This window comes from Carcharhinus amblyrhynchos, chromosome 11 (assembly GCF_965287045.1).
Source record: "Carcharhinus amblyrhynchos chromosome 11, sCarAmb.v2.hapA, whole genome shotgun sequence".
In the NCBI taxonomy this organism is placed as follows: Eukaryota; Metazoa; Chordata; class Chondrichthyes; order Carcharhiniformes; family Carcharhinidae; genus Carcharhinus; species Carcharhinus amblyrhynchos.
In genome coordinates, this window is record NC_137334.1 from 75,100,188 (window position 1) to 75,114,898 (window position 14,711).

Below are 14,711 nucleotides of genomic sequence, written 5' to 3' on the forward strand. Positions count from 1 at the left end.
ACTTCTTTCTCTTCTAAACTCCAGTGGATTCAACCTAACCTGTCCAACCTTTCCTTATTAGACAACTCATCTGTGGCCCTGGCCCAAATGTTGCTGGAAAATTGGTGAAACGAAAGAGAGAAGCAATAAAGGCTGATGGGAAATATGGCTACATTACAGAGACATTACAAGGAATCATAGGCGGTTCTGCAGCAGGAGACAAGATAGCAAGAGGTCTGGACTTCAAGAGGGGATCGTTATCTGTTTGAGGTGCTGGAGATGTGAAATGCACAAATGGTTATAAACAATCACCCATCATATCAAAAGTAAGAGGTAACGATTGTGACAGATGGGAGGCCATTAGTATGGACATATGAGGTAATCTGTCAGGAACAGAAAAATGCAAGGTGGCACACAATCCCAATGATGATATAAATATTGTCACAGACTTAGCCAAGTCAGTGATAATCTATAGAAAGAACCATCATGGAAGGAAGCTTCAAATTGGGAGCCTAAAGATGGAGTTCCATCCCGGTTCATGCCTGGCCAGTACGATTAGGCGGTGACATTTCCACAACTTCACTGGAATTCATTAGACAAGTATTGTTTGTTTCGACCCTATGCTGAGGAATTTGAAGGGGTAACAGAGGAAGGTAGAATTATTTGTGTATTTTACGCAAGATACAGTAGTGACAAGCATATGGATTTGATTCAAGAATAATGGTCTTGTGTCCATCAATCAACTGAAGAGAGGGACTCAGACAACACATCCGTTTCTGGTATTTATCTAGCAAAGTTTCTCTGAACTGCTTCCAATGCAGTTATTTCTTTCCTTAAGTAAGGCGACCCAATACAGCGCACAGTACTCAAGTTATGGTCTCAGCAATGACCTGTAGGGCAAAAAAGTATACATTCCCTATTTTTGTAAAAGTTCTCCTCACAATAAATAATCCTGTTAGCTTTCCTAATTACTTGTTGTGCCCGTATACTATCCTTTTGTGATTTATGCACTCGGACACCCAGATCTCTGAATCTCAGAGCTCTGCAATCTCTCACCATTTAAATAATATGTTTCTTTTTTATTCCTCCTGTCATAATGGACAATTTCACATTTGCTCATTTGGGTAGATGGTGGCATAGTCACTGGACTAATAATCGAGACACACAGCAATTGCTCTGGGGGCATGGGTTCAAATCCCACCACGGCAGCTAGTGGAATTTGAATTTGGTTAATAAATCTGGAATATGAAGCTAGACTCAGCAATGGTGACTTTGAAACTACCACTGATTGTCAGAAAAAACCCATCTTGTTCACCAATGTCCTTTAGAAGAACAAAAAAGGGATAGAAAATAAGCTTCATTAGACAAAACACTTGTGGCTCTGGCCCAAATATTGCTGAAAAATTGGCTAGCTGAAAGAGAGAGGCACTAAAGGCTGATGGGAAATATGGCTAAATTACAGAGACACTACAAAGAATCACAGACACTTTTGCCACAGGATATAAGACAGCAGGAGGTCTGGACTTAAAGAGGTGATCTTTATCTGTTGAGGTATTGGAGATGTGAAATGAGCAAATGGTTATAAACAATCACCCATCACACAAGAAGTAGGAGGTAATGACTGTGATGGATGGGTGTTACAGTTCCTGACAGATTGCCACAGGTGTCCATGCAAGCTTCACAAATGGGGATTCCAAGATAGAAAAAAAACTATACTCCATTTGCCAGGTCTTTGCCCAATCACTTAATCTACTTTGACTCTGTAACTTCTTTACATCCTCTTCACGACTTATTTTCTGATCCATCCCTGTGTCTTCAATGAATTTAGCAACTATACAAGTTGAGGCCCCAGCTCTGATCCCTATGGCACTTCACTTGCTGCATCCTGCCAACCAGAAAAAGACTTACCATTCTCACATCCCCATATCCCACCATTCCCACAATCCAACATCCCCATAACCCACCATTCTCACATCCTTTCATTCCCACATCCCCATGTCCCACCATTCCCGCATCCCAATATCCCTACATCCCACCATCCTACATCATTGACTGGTTTGGTGGAGCCTGAGTTGCCCTCTTCTCTTGGTTGAAGTCCATAATTTTCTCCATGATGTGACTGCTGTGGGATTGCTCCTTGGCTACCTTCTCCACCCTCATTCCTTTTTTGCCAAGGGTGGTGGGTGTAGTGTTCTAGTGGTAAGCACAGCTGCCTCACGTGCCAGGGATCTGGGTTCAATTCTGACTTTGGGTGGAGTCTGCATATTCTCCCCGTGTCTGTGTGGGTTTCTTCCAGGTGCTCTGGTTTCCTCCCACAGTCCAAAGGTGTGCGGGTTAGGTGGATTGGCTATGCTAAACTGCCCCTTAGTGTCAGGGGGATTAGTAGGGTAAATATGTGGGTTTAAGGGGTTAGGGCCAGGGTGGGATTGTTGTCGGTGCAGGCTCAATGGGCTGAATGGCCTCCTTCTGCACTGTAGGATTCTATGATTCTATATGCTTCTATGTGGCCTTTGTGATTGGGATACATTCACCTTCAAAACCTTGGGGCTAGCTGGCGGCAACCTATAGGAACCCTGGCATGAGAAAAACCTTAGGATTCTTTGTGCACATAATTTAATCTCTATGTTATCGATGAAGTTGTTATTGAAGAAACATATGTGAATCATCCAGTATAAAATTATTATATAAATCTAAGTATATTACATTCAGCAGTTCCCCCTTACCAATAGGCTATACGGCTCCTTCACATAACTCCAATAAATCAGCTAAATATGACTTCCCTTTCACAAAACCATGTTGATTCTGCCTGATTCGCCTAGAATTTTTTGAAGTGCTTTAGTAAAACACATAAGCCGGAACTTTAATGTCCCGCCCGCCATGGGAATCGGAGTGGACGAGAGGCGGAACGTGGAAAGGTCCATTGAACATGGCAGGATTTTACAGTTTCGGGACGAGCGAGGCCGTAAAATCTCGCCCAGAACTTCGAACGTTTTCCCAATGACAGGCTAACTGCCCTGCAGCTTCCTGTTTTCTGTCTTCCTCCCTTTTTGAATGAAGAAGTTACATTTGCTATTTTCTAATCGAATGGAACCTTTCTCTAATCTAGGGATTTTTGGAAAATTAAAATTATTAATTATTTCGTTAGCCACTTATTACAAGACAAGGTCCATCGGAACCATGGGATATTTCATTGTGCATCTCCAACAACTTGTTCCACTTTTCTGATGATTGTAAATTTATAGTGTTTCTCCCCCTCTTTCATTTCCTGATTTACAGCTATTTCTAGAATGTCACTTGTATCATCTATAATGAAGACTGATGCAAAATATTTGTTCAGTTCATCTGACATCTCCTTATTTTTCATTGTTTGTTCGCCTTTGATAGGATCAACACTCACTTTATTCATTCTTTACTTATTTAAATATCAATAGGAAATCTTTCTATTTGTCTTCATATTTACAGCCAGCTTTCTCTCTTTGGGCAACATGGTGGCACGTGGTTAGTACTGCTGCCTCACAGCACCAGGAACCAGGGCTCAATTTCCAGCTTGGGTCACTGTCTGTGTGCACGTTTACCCCGTGTCAGCATGGGCTTCCTCCGGGTGTGACTGTGGTTTCCTCCACAGTCCAAAGATGTGCAGGTTAGGTGGATTGGCCATCCAAATTGACCCATAGTGTCGGAGGGCTAGCAGGGTAAAAACATGGGGTTACGGGGATAGGGCCTGGGTGGAATTGTGGTCAGTGCAGACTCAATGGGCCAAATGGCCTCCTTCTGCACTGTGGGGATTCTATGATTCATACTCTAATTTTCCTCCTTATTGATGTTTTTGTCATTCTTTGCCGTTCTTGTCCAATCTTCTAACCTGCCACTCAATCTTGTGCAATTATATGCCTTTTCTTTGAGCTTGATACATTTCATGCAATGCCACTAACTCTATCTAAAGCACTAGATCAGATGTAGTTCCTTGGTAATAATGGCTGGAATTCTCCTATCCTGCCTGCCACTGGAATTCTAGCAGACAGAGAGCGGATCATGTAAATGTCCATTGAGGTCGGACAGGAAGCTCTGGTTTTTAGGCGAGCGTGGCCAGAGAATCCCACCCAATGTCTTCCTGATGTTGTACATCTTTTAACTCCAAAAGGCCTATTTCTATCCAAATAATCTGTCCTTCTGCCTGCCAGCTGAGTAATAGTTCCCCCTCCTGTCCCCTTCTGTTCAACTGAATGAAATACTTTAAGGGAATCTCTTCCACCTACTGACGGATCTCATTTTCCAATCATCTAGGAATTGGGAATCTTCAGGCAAATCCCTCTCTTGTGTATATCAGCCATCTTCCTTGCAAAAAAAAGATTAGAGAATAAATTTGGCTCTAATAATGAGTGAAGTCCTCAGAGTTTAATATTTTATTGCATTTAGAAGGGCAAGCCCAATGATTGCCTAATCCCAGTTTTATCAAGTTAGCTAATTTTATATCCTAGCTTAGCACACTCTCTGCTCAATTGCTTGTCCCTGAATGCTTGTCAAAATGCTAGTTTCCTGTCATTTAGTCTGTTAAATTTATTTATTTGCTTGCCTCTGCAGCCAGATCTCAGCTACTGCTACAAGAACAACAAATTCGCTTGGAGCCTTGTGACTGCTTGGTATATATACAAGCATGAATTTTCATAAAGAAGGGATAGCCGCTCCATCTTTTCAAAAATGGCTGCAGGAGCCCAGATCTGGTTCTGCCCCATAATATGGTACTTACAGGGAATGGGAGGGTGTGGCGTGGCGGGGGTGGGGGGGAGCGCGGGGATGCAATATGGGCAGTTTCCAACTTGTACATTGCAAAGCTAGCAGCTAATTCCAGCCCCACTGGATTTTTTAAAAATCAGGTACAGGTGGGAAATATGACGTGTGCAGTTTAGAATTGGTAAGAACAGGTCTAAACTGTGCAGATTCACTTGAATAGGTGGGGTACCCTTTTGGAGAGGTAGGGTATCCTTTTGATATAGCCCAGGACACCTTTGGGGAGGTCAGGTCCCTTTGGGAGAGGTAAACTACTCTTTGGGAGAGGTAAAGTACTCTTTCAGATTGTTAAAAGTAGATATGTGTGTAGAAAGTGCCAAAACGTACTGGAACTGTCAAGCTCATCATAACTGCCAAAATGAGCTATTGAAAGGAGTTATCAAGGCATTTAAAACTCATTCAAAATCAGTGCTTGCTATTTCACGTTATCTGATAACAGAAGCCATACAGCATTACAGGATTAGAGTTGAATGACTGATTTCCCAACCTTTTATTATCACAGTGGGATGCCTGACTTTCCACAATTTGATTGACAGCTCCAAGTGGCTGTAAACTCTTTGAAGAGGTACTGTGATTCTCAGTGCTTGCTTTTGTAATGCTTAAAGTTTGTAAACTTCAGTCCAAAAAAACATCCATTAATCCTCTCTCTGTTTCCTGCCACTCAGCCACTTCTGTAACTATGTTGCTGCTCTCTGTTTTATTCCATGAACTCTAACTTTCCTGACAAGCGCCTTCTGGAATTCCATGTGCACCATATCAACTGTATTATCCCTATCAACCCTCTCTGTTACCGCATCAGAAAAACACAAAAGCAAGTCAGTTCAACAGGGATTTTCCTTTAATGAATCTGTGCTGGCTTTCCTTAAATTAACTCCCATGCCCAAATTATGATAGATTTTGTCCTGCATAAGCAATTCTAGAAGCTCCCTCAACATCATTGTTAAGATTGGCAGTTTAATAGTCTGGATAAATTTATTGATGTGCTCATCTTGTCTGAAAATCAGCTTGTGAATGAACATTCCTTTCCCTTCTAAAAATCCATGACCGGAATTTTACCATTCTGCCCATCATCGGAGCAGACAAAAGGTGGACCATGGAAAGGTCTGTTAATCTCGGGTGGGATTTTATGGTTTCAGGACCAGCAAGGCCGTAAAATCCCATCCCAGCTCTCTTGGATATGTGTTGAATCATAAGTTAACAAGGTAATTTAACAGATAAAGAACAGGTGTAGACCTAGCTCTAGGATCGATTTTAACCTGCTTCTTTCTTCCTCAAGCACTAAACTCTATTTTTACATCACCCTCCTCACACCATCTTCCACCCTCACAGCTGCTTCTCTAACCCCCTGTTCTATTCTAAGATCTTCCACCAGAATCTCACATTTTCCTATCGCTCATCGTTTTATTGTTTCACTCCAGTTTCAGCACTGTCCATTAGATTTACATCATACGTTGTCAAGGTCACCAGTTGCCTCCTTTGTGATGACTTTACTGTTCTCCATCACTGTCACCCCGTCATCGTCTCTTTATACTGAAACACCCTCTCTCCTTCACTGTGAAATTATTATTAGGAGAAACATGCAAATGCATAAATGTGCTCTTATCTTCAGTACTGCAAAAAAAAGATTTAAAACAGACTGAATAACATATTTGGAAAAGTCTAAAACGTAACAATTTAAGATGTATACATTTTAATCATTTTTTAATATTTCCAGAATAAACCATTTAAATAGAGATAATTCCCCTTATTGGACAATTGTTAATATTCTGTGAAAATTCCATGTAATTTTCCATATTGATCAATTCTCTATAGATTCCATTGAAATCTGAAGCCTAGATTTTACTATTGCCATTATTATAAAATGACTTACTTTTTTTGATGTGTTAATACTTTCACTAAAATGACATACAATAGATTATCATGGAAACATTATGTTAAGTTTCTGTCCTAATATCTCCATCAGCAATTTCTAGGCTTAGAAAGCTATCTTTTTAAGTAGAAATAGAATATAGAACAGCATGCAGCTTACTATTTTGGATTTACGTTTGACTGTATTTCTAAGAATTCTCTATCAAACTCATGACAGTCACCCAACCATTGCTTAAGTATCACTGGTGCCATATTTAATGGCTGCCATTGCACTGATGCGCTTATGACACCCACATTAGCACAATGCACACAATACCCATGGCAATTCACATTGGCTATGAGCATTTGGATAAATTGAATATTCCCATATCATAAAACTCTTTTACAGCCATTTGATAGACCTGTTTCCAAGTTATCTAATTACTACACTAAGCAAATGAATGTGTATAAATATGATGGTTCATGACTTTGTTGCTTGGGTAATAAATTAAACCAATGTTTATTGCAATGTGCCCGTGCCCTCTTTATTATTCATAAGATATGGTATATCAGTTTTATTAATGAGAAAACATACTTAGAGGGGAAGTTGTTATGTAAATTTCATTAAACGTCTCTGTAGATTTCCACAGATCACATTAAAGAATTGTTGCAGAATCCTAACAATCATTTTGGGGATGAGAGAAGCTGGATTTGTTATTTCCATCTGTATAACATTTGTTTCATTCATGTTCTTTGAGCTAATGTGTTAGATGACCTCCAGAATGTGGGGCCTATATTCAATAGCCACCATAAGCAGGTGCCAGGGTTCCAGTATACGATTACCCCACTCTCATTGATTATGATACAGGCTGCCTGCTACGTTCTTGCTGCTGCTCATTTCTATGAATTCAGCATCCACCCAGCACTAACCATGCAGCTCGTTGGCTGGAAGTATCACCAGGGGAACAATATCATGAGTGCCCAGCACCAGTTAAATGTAACCTGCACTGCTTAAATCCAAGCAGCATTGTGACTAGAGTAGGTCCGATAGTCATGCAGGAAGTGACACTGATATTCGGAAAAGTCGTCGAAGGATTGGGTGTTGTAAGAAAGTTTGAAGCTCTGAAGACAGATGGCAAGGATAAACCACTGAAAGACGTGGTCCTTGCAGTATGTGGCAAGCTTGAGGTGGAAAAACTTTGTGCCATTGCCAAAGAGTGAGCTGTCTGCCTATGTTGGGCAGCATTGTTCCCGTTTAATGTTATACTGATCCTGGGCTTCCAGGCTATGTAGATACCTGAACATTCCAGAATTTGGTCGTTATCAGCTTTGTAAAGAAATGTACACATCCGGCAATAAACACGGATTTTCTGGTTTTTAAAAAAGGGAAATCTTGAAGAATGGCATAATGTGGAATAGCACACTTTGTAAGGTCTCCAGCCCCTGCACTTGATGCCTTGGTGGAGGAGTGATGTCTTTTATCCACCAGGGTCCAGGAGGCAGAGGAAGCAGATATCAAAGGCTAGCTGGACCTCAATGCAGTGGTGTAAGAAGTTTAATGTCCTCACATGAGTGCTGAATCGTTCAGTGAATGCACTATCTAATGTCATATCCTACCAAATATTCCATCAGACACTGCACAATTCATCACAACCCCAACACTCACCAACCAACAATCATTACCAATCAGGATGCATACCTGACAGTCATACGCTTGAACATACCCTTATATACGTGCAGTAAACCTCTCATTCGCATCTCAGAACTTCCATATTACTTTCACGTCAGCCAAACAGATTCTGTATCAAACGTTGTCAGATATTTCCTTTTTCTGGTTGGGCAAGTTGGCATATAACTGAGGGCAACAGCAGCTAACCCAAGTGGGACAAACAGGTCTGCATATCTTTACCCCAGGGAAGAGATGTTGCCGGGTCATCTATTGCCAATGTTGTGACCAGCAAGCTGGCTGAAACCGTCAAAGATGACAGACATCTTCGTACATAATCTTCCTTCTAACATCCCACCACCATCTCATGCCAGACTCTCTTCTGAACACAACACAAGAGCACAAGAATTAGGAGCAGGACCGACCATTCGGCTCCTTGAGTCTGCTCAACCACTTGATAAGATCATGGCTGATCTGACTGTGATCTCAACTCCATTTTCCTGTCCACCTCTCTTGTCTCCTCTTTTGATCAGAAGTTCACTGGATTCTGGAAATATCCCTCACTCCAGCTAAATGAATGGACCAGTATATGGCAGATGGAATATAATGTGAATAGTGTGAAGTTATTCACTGTGGTTGGCAAAACAAAAATGCAGAGTATTTATAAAATGGTGAGAAATTCGGAAGTGCTGATGCCCAAAGGGTCCTTGTTTATAAGCAAGTATGCAGCTGGAGCAAGTAATTAGGAATGCAAATAAATGGCCTTAATCACAAGAGCATTTGAGTACAGGAGTAAAGATGTTCTTGTTGAAACTGGATAGAGCCTTGGCGAGAGTGCACCAGGAATTGTGCACAGTTTTGGTCTCACTCATAAAGGGAGTGCAATAAGGTTCACCAGACTGCTATCTGGGTTGACAGTTTTGTCCCAGAGATTGGGGAGACTGGAACTGTATTCTTTAGAGGTAATCTCATTGCAACATAGAACATTCTTACAGGGCAAATTCCAAAGTTCCCATTAAAGCACAGACAGTAGCTACCAAGCATCTGAGTGCTGAAGTGGAAGGTCAGACTGCTGCCACTGTGGTTGGATACTGCTATGCGCAAAGGGGCTTGCAGGATGTCACAGCAGTCCCACAATCTGCCCTGCAACGTGTTCTAGGAGTGTGGAGGCACTGCCCTGGCAGAAATAGTTGTGACTCCACAGATCAGGATTCTGTTGTCCTCTCTCCAAAGACAGTATTTGTCCTCCCACCCCTGCCACAGTCAACCAGCCATTTATTGCCTGAGATGGTGCAATCTGCAGCTAGGCCTCTGGGACCCAGAGCTTCTCATCAACCTCCAAAGGTCATGTGCTGTTCTCACCATGGGTCAGCAGCCTTCCATCAGCCATGCTGCAGCCACTGATAGCACAAGGACAGGCAAAGATAAAGTTTATTTATTAATCACAAGTAAGACTTACATTAACACAGCAATGAAGCTACTGTGAAATTCCCCTAGTCACCACACTCTGGCGCCTGTCCGGGTTAATGCAACTAACCAGCGCGTCTTTCAGATTGTATGAGGAAGCTACAGTAAGCAGACGAAACCCACACAGACATGGCGAGAACATGCAAACTCCACACAGACAGTGACCCAAGTCGGAAATCAAACCCGGGACCCTGGCACTGTGAGGCAGCAGTGCTAACCACTGTGCCACTGTGCCGCCACACCAAAACAGGCACTAACAGAATGTACAGATGTGATTGTATGCAATGTATATGACCTCAATCATAGGAAAATGTGAATAGATGGAGGTCAGGTGTATCACAAGTGTCGGTGTGCATCCAATGGGCCGAAGGGCCTCTTCCGCATTGTATGATTCTATGATTCAATAAATTTGATGACAAAATGTTTATTTTGTGGTGGTTTTTATTTTTTTCATTGTGGCCAAGCAGATGCTATGATGAACAGTAACAGAAGGCAATGTTCAGTTGTTTGCTGAGACTCACATGTTTCTGAGTCATAATTTTCCCAGTTTATGTGACCCCAGCATTGGTTCAATTGACAGTACACCTTGCTATTGTTCAAGGCTAGACATAACACCTACAAGCATTTCCTGGCCTTTTATTCATTGGCATCTGCACTTCACTCAGAAGGGTTTTTAAGCGGTTTTTACATCTCTTATGTCGGCCCCCACAGAATCGCCTCCCTGTTGTCAGTATGCTGTGAAAGGACAGTGCATGATAATTGCCTGTGACAAAAGTTACTTAACACTCAATCATATCACAGTCATTTCAAATGATGTTTACTATGAACTTACTAATCTTCTTAACTGGTACAAGTGTCAGCAGATTATGGTGCATTTCATTATTTTTACAAATACAATCCCTACCAATTGAACTAAGCTGCATACTGATGCATGATTAGAGAAACTCAGCTTGTTACATCTAATCCAGAGCAAGTAGGGCTATTTCCCCAACCAGCGCATTCTCAGCACAATCCACCCACTGAAAGGTCATGATAATACATAGTTCGCAATTTTGAGATGAAACTTTCCCCAACTTTTGAAAGAAAGATATGCACGTTTACGAAACAAAGCAAAGCCTAACTAAATTAATAAGCTTAATTTCATTTAAAATTGCAAATGCATATTGCATCTTTTGATATGAAAGATGAAGCCTCATTTTCTGGGATTTCTCCCACTTGGCCTATCTCAATACTCTATCTTTTGTCTTCTCATTTTGTGTGAAACCAGGGTCATTTGACATGTCCCTCTGGTTTGCTTGTCTTCAATCTAATGGACTCATTAATGTTGCAGGAAAGCTTTGCTCCCTGATTGTTATACATGTAACAATAAAAAGGTTCCAGGTGGGAGATATTAGCCACAGTGCTTAGTTGCCAAATACCTTCTTATTTTGGAAGATAACAGGACAGGATTTTGCTGCTAACCAGGTAATTTGGCTAATATCTCCCACCTGGATCCATTTTATTGGTATACAAGTACAGTAATCAGGGCAAACAGCTTCTCGGTAATATCAGCAAGTCTGTTAGACAAAACAAGTTAAACAGTGTTTAAGTGGGTGATGTACTTGGAAACAAAGAAGAATGAATCAACGGAAGAAACAGACTACTGGCACAGTAGTTAGCATTGCTGCTTTACAGCGGCAGGGACCTGGATTCAATTCCCGGCTGGGGTCACTGTCTGTATGGAGTTTGCATGTTCTTCCCGTGTCTGCGTGGGTTTCCTCCAGGTGCTTCGGTTTCCTCCCACAGTCTGAAAGATGTGTTGGTTAGCAGCATTGGACATGCTAAATTCTCCCTCAGTGGACCCAAACAATCTGAGGTCCCTATCTGCTTCGAAAAGACGACCGTCATCCCGGTGCCTAAGAGAAACCAAGCAATGTGCCCTAATGGTTATCGGCCGGTGCATCTGACATCCATCATTATGAAGTGATTTGAAAGGTTAGTCATGGCATGAATCAATTCCAGCCTCCCGGACTACCTAGATCCACTACAAGTTGCCTCACGCCGCAACAGGTCCACAGCAGACACCATTTCCCTGGCCCTGCACTTAATCCTGGAACACCTAGTTAACAAGGACACCTGTGTCAGACTCCTGTTTACTGACTACAGCTCAGCCTGCAACACTACTATTACCATGAAGCTCATCCCCAAAGTCCATGGCCTGGGCCTCAGCACCTCCGTCTGCGACTGGACTCTGAACTTCCTAACTCATAGACCACAATCAGTAAGGATAGGCAACAGCACCTCCTCCATGATCATCCTCAATGCCGGTGCCCCACAAGGCTGTATTCTCAGCCCCCTACTATACTCCATGTACACCCATGACTGTTGCTGCCAAATTCCACTCCAATTCGATTTTCAAGTTTGCTGACGATACCATCGTAGTGGGTCGGATCTCAAACAATGATGAGACAGAGTACAGAAATGACATAGAGAATCTGGTGAACTGTTGTGGCAACAATAATCTCTCCCTCAATGTCAGCAAAACGAAGTAGATTGTCATCGACTTCAGGAAACATAAAAATGAACATGCCCCTGTCTGCATCAATGGGGACGAAGTAGAAAGGATCAAGAGCTTCAAGCTTTTAGATGTCTAGATCACCAACAACCTGTCCTGATCCCTCCATGCCGATGCTGTAGTTAAGAAAACTCACCAACGCCTCTTCTTGCTCAGAAGACTAAGGAAATTTGGCATCATAGAAAGCAGTCTTTCTGGTTGTATCACAGCTTGGTATGGTTCCTGCTCTGCCCAAGATTGCAAAAAACTACAAAAGGTTGTGAATGTAGCCCAAACTATCACGCAAACCAGCCTCCCATCCATTGACTCTATCTACATTTCCCACTGCCTCAGCAAAGCACCAGCATAATTAAGGAGGCCACGCACCCCGGACATTCTCTTTTCCACCTTCTTACTTCAGGAAAAAGATACAAAAGTCTGAGGTCATGTACCAACCAGTTCAAGAATAGCTTCTTCCCTGCTGCTATTGAATGGACACACCTTGCACTAAGTTTATCTATCTCTCCATCCTTTAACATCACATTCTGCACTCTCTCATTTCCTTCTCTATGACCTGTATGTTTTGTTTGTATAGTGCGCAAGAAATAATACTTCTCACTGTATGTTAATACATGTGACAATCATAAATCAAATCAATCAAATCAAATCAAACAGGTGTTGGAGTGTGGCAACCAAGGGGTTTTCACAAGAAGTTCATTGCAGTGTGAATGTAAGCCTCTTTCTGACATGAATAAATAAACTTAGGCTTAAAATCCAAACATAAGAAATTTAGCTAATTCATGTTGGATAAAATAAAGAATGTGATTGCAATTTGATGAATATAATTCCCTAAAAGTGAAAATTAAAGATCATTCAATAATGTCCACATTCAATAATATCAACAATAATTTAAATCTATAAATAAAGACATAAAATACAAAGTAATGACAAACGTAGATAAACATTGATTAAGTTACAGTAGCATATTAATGCCCTATAATGGAAAGAAAGTTAAAACCATGCAGGGTTTACAGTGTAGACTCACCGGGGAAGAACTCCCCAGTGTTCTGGCCAATACTTATCCCTCATGCAACATGGCCAAAAGAGATTATCTGGTCATTAACACATTGCTGTTTCTGAGTACTTGCTGTGCACAATTTGACTGTTGCATTTCCTACATTAGAACAGTGACTACAGTTCAAACATACTTAATTGACTGTGAAGCACTTTGGGACATTTTGGGGTTGCGAAAAGAGCAGTGCAATGCAAGCCTTTCCTTTCTTTACTCATGTCCTGTGGCACTGAAGTATTCATTTTCCTTTGATACAAAATGGAAGCCGAAATTATGTGGAGAGCTTTGAGATTCTCAATCTATTTGCATTGAGGAAGGGAGGCCATGAAAAGAATTAGTGTGATGTTTTAAAACTTACAAAATATTTTGATGAGGTAAATACAATTTGGGAGTCACTGACAAGGAACGATCAATTTAAAACAATAAATGAGAAATGGGATGGAAAGTTTAGAAAACTGTTCTTGTAGAGAGGGAGGTTGGAATATAGATGTTTTGTCACAAGAGGTGATTGCAGCAGAGGCAAATGCATCTTTCAAGGGAAAAGTGGATACATATTTTAAATCGAAAAAAAACATAAAGCCCTGGAAAGCTAGTGGGTAACAGAATTAGGTACAGGTAACATGATTTGTGCTGTCAAGGAGATATAAAAGGGAACTGAACAACTGGTATGGTTGGCTGGGGATTGCCTTTACATTGTGCAGGTGGTAGTTTAAAGTTTTAATATGTATTTATTAGTGTCACAAGTAGACTGACATTGACACTGCAATGAAGTTACTGTGAAAATCCCTAGTTGCCACACTCCGGTGCCTGTTCGGCTACAGTGAGGGAGAATTTAGTGTTGCCGTGCACCTACCTAGCATGTCTCTCGGACTGTGGGAGAAAACCCTGGGAGACTCCAGGGACAAAGAATTGGGGAAAGAAATTCTCTAGCTATGACGAGATCGATAAGAATTAGAACTAGGTGAGGGCAGTTCCACTCAGCTGGACAGCAGAGGAGTGGCATTGGAGGAGGATAGCAATAACAACCATATCAAAATGCTGCAGAGATTAAGAACATAAGTAACAGGATCAGCAGTAGGTCATACGACCCCTGAAGCCTATTCTGCCACTCAACATTATCATGGCTGGTTTGCCTTAATTCCACTCTGCTACCTACTCCCCTTATCTCTGGATTCCTTGAGAAACCAAAAATCTGCCTATATCAGCTTGAAATAAATTCAATGACGGAGTCTCTACAAAACCCTGGAGTACAGAATTTCAAACATTCATAATTCTGAGTTTGGAAATTTCTCCTAATTTCAGTCCCAAGTGACCAATCTCTTGTTCTGAACTGTGGCCCACGTTTTAGATTCCCCAGC